Source organism: Magnolia sinica, chromosome 17 (assembly GCF_029962835.1).
Source record: "Magnolia sinica isolate HGM2019 chromosome 17, MsV1, whole genome shotgun sequence".
Taxonomy (NCBI): domain Eukaryota; kingdom Viridiplantae; phylum Streptophyta; class Magnoliopsida; order Magnoliales; family Magnoliaceae; genus Magnolia; species Magnolia sinica.
The window spans coordinates 15,801,562-15,807,591 of NC_080589.1; positions in this window are offsets into that span (position 1 = coordinate 15,801,562).

Here is a 6,030-nt window from a genome sequence, read left to right on the forward strand (position 1 = left end):
CCCCTTTGATTTTGGGATCTAATTCCTGTTAGCAGATTGATCCAGTTGGGCACAAGGGTTGAAAAATCAGTGTATCAGGTATTGTATTGCCCATGGCTGAAACCAGTATTGGGCAATACGACACAAGTTTCAATATGAAAAAAAAAGAAGTCCCGGATCGCCACAAAATTAATTAAAAGATGCCAATTTCTAAATACTATCTCCCTAAAAAATGGGCTTGTAGTAGTTGAATAGGGAGGTACTTGATGCGACTGATTTGTATTGTTCGGCACTAGAGCATATTGATTTCAGGAAGTAGTTCATTCCATGGTATCCAAACCTATGGTTTGGGACAAGTCACTGCTAATATGCAAGTTAACCTGTAGGCACAATTTTGAAAATAGATTGTATAAATTGAGTACCATTTTTGCAATCTCACAAGGTAATGGGTGGGCCCCTTTTGGGAATAAATTACACACTTCGGGGATTATTTGGATGTACTGTATGATTGATTGAAAGTATTAATCTATAGGCCTTGTTTGGATAGACTGAATCCTAGGGAATCCCAGGGAAAGGGAAACAGGTCTTAATCTGTTGTGGGCATGTTTGGATGTCAATGGAATTTTCAATATTTCTCAGATACACATTTCTCAAGAAACAATGTAGCTGTTATTCCAGTGAGTGGGATTTCCACTTGTGAAACAAACATTACCCACAAAAATGGGAATCCATTTTTGCACAATGACAATGGAAATAATAATAAAATGATCATTGACTTTTCCATTTCCACAGCCTGGATTCCTTCTATCTAAGCTTATGTGGTCTTAGGCTCCATTTGGGAAGCCGATCCTGCAAAACCATGATGGCAGCCCTGTACCCTCTATGTCAGATTTGCATGGTTGAAATCACAGTTATCAGCGGGCTTCTTCAAACTTCTAAAACTGTGATTGGGGATGTGGATCTGAAAACTTCAATCTGTTTTGTAGGATCCTCTACCCAAACAGAGAAATAGAGAAATGATCAGATACATCAGCTGTGCCCAACGAAATCATTTCTTCAATTATTTTTTATGTTAAAATTATATACATATTGTATATACATCTGTGCGCATGCGTGCGCATGGGGACCTGCACTAACAATAACAATTGTGGGATGAAACATATAAAGCATGCTATAAGACTTTGGAAAAGAGTGATTGAACAAAGACTGCAACATGTGATGAATGTATCAGAAAATCAGTTTTGTCTCATGTCGGGGAGAAGCTATTTTTCTACTTTGACAGTTGGTGGAGAAAATATAAGCAGAGAAAGGATCTCCATATGGTTTTTATGACTTGGAGAAAGCTTATGATAAGGGTCCCTTGAGAGTTATTCTGGTAGGTGTTAGATCTACCTTAGTTTTTTGGCTCATGTCTTAACACATGCTAGTGAAACTGGTAGATAAAATGGATGTGTCACATATAAACAACCTGGGGATCCATAGAGCTTTTTGTTTCATGGGTTCCTACTCTAAAAGAGTTGGTGGAAATTCACGTTTGGCTGCCTCACCATAATTGCAGTTGGTGTATATATATATATATATATATATATATATATATATATATATATATATATATATATAGATTGTACGGAGTGTGTTTTCACCCAAATTGCATTTAAGACTATAATTTCAATTGATTATGTTCTCACTACTGCCTTATATAGAAACTATATGACCTTATAATCATGCTACATTGATTATCTTATTCTTTGACTCTTGGATTTGATTATGAGCCATTCAAATGTTCCAAATTCATCTGTATATACAATCATCTATTCAACAAACGTTTCTTAGGATGACTCATGTAGCCTTGAATCTATAATATGAACTGTTTACGTAATCGTCTAAAGTGCAAGCTGAAGTGAAAAACCCGCCTCAGATAGTAGGCACTCTACTCCATCATAACCCATTCCACTTCATTCTGGCCTACACCTCATTATCTCCAACCTGAATCCTCTACAACACCTGTTTTGCTGGTAAAACATCCAATCTTGCAGGGCCTACCATGTTGATAATGTAAAATTCACTCTTTCCTTATGTTCCAAAAAATCAGCAAGTCCGCAACTCAGGTGCTCTTAACACATGGAACAATGGAGCTGGGATGCCAACCATAGGTTTGTTTGAGGGGCCACCATGGTATGTATTTTTCATTAAACCTGTTAATCAAAGTGTAAAAATTAGCATGATCCAAATATCAGATGAACCACACAAGCGACCTTAGAGGTTTTAGGGGGCTTTTACATTTTTTCCATTGGTGTGGTCTATAAGAGCTTTTATTGGGCTGATATTTTGTATGTACGGTTAAAATAGTGGTTGTCAGCTGATGGATGGAGCGGAGGGATCCATAGAGCTTGGGCAGGGGTTGCAAACGGTTGGTCATAAGAGACCGGTTGGCAGATTGGTTCCAAGTGGTGTGTAAAATACTCTAGTATTTGGGCCCCACCATTTTATAAATATAAAGATCCACTCGGTACACCAGGTTTTATCCGTGATGGTAGGCTGAGAGGATAAAAATTATCTGGATCCACAATTCGAATGGGCCACACTAAATGGAACAATGGGGATGAGATGCTGACTATTGGTTTGTGTGTATGGCCACCATGGTGTTTATCTTTTGACCCATTAATCAGGTCTAACTCACTAGGATGAAAGCAAAAGACAAATCAGCCCCATTAAAACCTCAGGTGGACCGCACTCTGAACTAAGCAGTTCTTGGAGCAATTTTACATTGTTATCTTTTGAAGGTATTAGGAGCAATTTTGAAGTTATCAATGGGTCATATTCCATAGTACTTGTGCCCAGTTTTCAAAGCATGTATATTGTTACAAGTTTTATTGGTAGGCATAGGGATATAATATTGATATATGATCTCATTGATAACTGAAAATACGAGGAAATATGGAGAAAATGATGGAATTTTTTAATGAAAATTTAAGAGATGGTAAAATACACATATTTGCATATTTATGATTTTTTTTTTAAAGCAAACTTAATGACATAATACTTTTTCGTTTGATGGGGGCAAAAAAATGTGCTGTGGTAAGAAATCAGTTGTACCATCTCATCTATTGATCCAATTAGCTAACCTTTCGTCTAAACACCCATCAATATTTCAGAATACTGACAATACACGATATTTTGTCAGAAATTATTGCCAACTAGAAAGGAAATGAAAGATTGTGGTCTCGATATCACACATATTGTGATCACGATAATTTGGCAATATTATCGATATTATTATCGACAATTTGAACATTGCATACAACCGTGCATTCATATAAAAATTTGAAATGTTAATATTTTTAATAAATAAATTTTTGGCGATATCAATGCACTAGTGATATTATTGAAATATCACCAATATACCTGGAATTTACGCATAAAAAAATATTGACGATACATTGGCAATATCAATATATGGGCGATACAAACGACACATCATAGACTGTGTGGCCCACTATGATGTATGTGTTTTATATCTACACTGTCCATCCATTTTCCCAACTCATTCTAGGGCATGAACCCAAAAATGGAGTAGATCCAAATATCAGGTGGACCACATTGCAGGAAAGAGTGGTGATTGAACGTCGACCATTAAAAACTTCCCGAGGCCACAATTTTTGGATGAAGCTGATATTTGTGTTTTCCCTTCGTTCAGGTATGTGTGAACTTATCAACAAGTTAGATCACAAAGAAATATTATGGTGGGCCTTAGAAAATTGTTAATGATGAGCATTCAATCACCACTCTTTCCTATGGTGTGGTCCACCTTAGATTTGGATCTTCTTCATTTTTGGGCTCATACCTAAAATGAGGCTTAAAAAGATGATGGATGGCGTGGATATAAAACATATACATCACGGTGGGCCATGTAGTCCATCTGAATCCGTCCTGATCTGATTTTAATGGGACCTTATCCAAACGTGGGTAGACCCAATTCCTATCTTGGTCTGAAAGGTTAGACCCAAACCCAACCCCATCCCTTAACGAGTTCAATAAATGGGACCTGGATCCATTAAAAGCCGGGTAGTGCCATTCAGACCCTTCATCTGAATCCAGGTCATTTGGACCCTTCATCTACCTATGATGAAGGCTCATGAAAAGAATTATGCTATTCTCAAACTTACTCAGGCCCTGTGAGAATAAAGGTGGGGACTTTTGCAGGGGCTCCACTGTGTGTGTCGTACATAATCCTGGCCGTTCAGACCCTTCATCTGCCCAGGATGAAGGGTCAGGACAAAAATTAAGGTGCTCCTGCAACTCAGTTGGGCCCAGATAGGAATCAAGGGTTGTTAGCATACCATCCCCCCTTGTTCGCTGTGCTGTGGCTCTGTAGGGCCCACCATGATGTAAGTGTTTTATCCACGCCGTTAATAATTTTTCTCAGATCATTTTTAAGGTATGAGCCAAAAAATTAAGTAGGTTCACACCTCCAGTGTACCACACCAAAGGAAGCTGGAGTGATAATGACACTCACCGTTGAAACCTTTCTAAGGGCCACCGTGATGTTTTTTTTTAAATTTTACCATCCAACTTATTCATAAGGTCATGTAGACGTGTATGAAGCGAAAAAAATAAATATCAGCTTGATCCGAAACTTCTCCAGCTCCTAATAAGTTTTTAATGGTGGACATTCAATTCCCAATTTGTGGTCCACTTAAGCCTTGTTCCTGCCTCATTTTTTTAGATCTTTCCTTAAAATGATCTGAGAAAAATGATGAACGGCATGGATAAAACACTTACATCATAGTGACCCCACAGATCCCTGGGGTAGGACGCAATCCGCGTCCAAATTTTATATAGCTAGGATCTTCCAACGAGGGTGAGATTCATGGGTGCATAGATTTGGATCATTGAACCGTGGACCCCACTTTATTAGGCCCAATAACTAAAGTGGCGCATGTGCCAAGTAAAAACATGCACACGCACAAGTTATCTATAGCTGCATGCTGGCATCGCCGAACGTGTCATTTACACACGGCGTCCGAACTACGAAAAAGAAAAAGAAAAAGTGGCTCAGCTGTGCAGATCACATCTCTAAAATTAGACTGATCGTTTCATTAGGTTGGCCAACTGTCTGTAAGTGATCTAGATCAAACTGCATCCGCACCTTCTCTACCACAATCTCCTTTACGACATCTGAACCGTACAAGAGGCGGGCCCGCTATGAAAATTATCATTCTCAATTTGGACCATCCCTGGGCAGCCCATCCTAGATAAAATTAAAAATAAAAAAATTAAAAATTAAAGGTAGTGGTCCGATTAGAACCGGCCCAGAAGGCGTATTGGACCCATGGCTGCACCAGCTCGTTATCCTTCCACTGTTGAGAGTGGAAGGTTGTCGCTGCTCTGTGAAACCAGCCTCACGCGGTGCCCTCCTCTTTAGGAACCGAGCCACCCATGTTTTCACCTGAGTCGCACGGTTTGCTACCAACTTGGAACGGGCGAGCTAAGCACCACAGCACATGAGCCCTACCAGGACTGGGCTGGACCACCGTCCATCACCACCTTCAAGCTCCTGCTTAGGTTACAAGCCCACGCTACTGAGCTCAGCTGGTAGATTAATTAAGACCCGTACATTTTAATCGATTTTTAGCATCAGTTCTTCCGATGTGGGACTAATTGCTATGGTATTTGTGGGTGAATGGTTGCATGCGTGAGCTGTGTGGGGCCCACCGATGATATGTATGTAAATCCAAACCTTGCATCTGTTAACATCTCAAGAATCAATCCTATCAAAAACTCAGGTGGGACACGCCACTGGGAGCAATGTAGAATCATTCCTAGAGTCTATCTATTCACTCGTTGTGGCCCACCTAAAATTTTGAATTTATTGAGTTTTGGTGTCTTTGGTAATTCTGGTGGGGGTGGATGACACAGATCGAAGATGGTGGACCCTACATTCCATTTGGAAGTTCCTGTGCTGGGCAGTCCCATATCCTCCATTAGTACCATTGGTGTGGCCCAACTGTGCTATTTAATGATAAGGCTATACTTTGGGATCTAGGGATA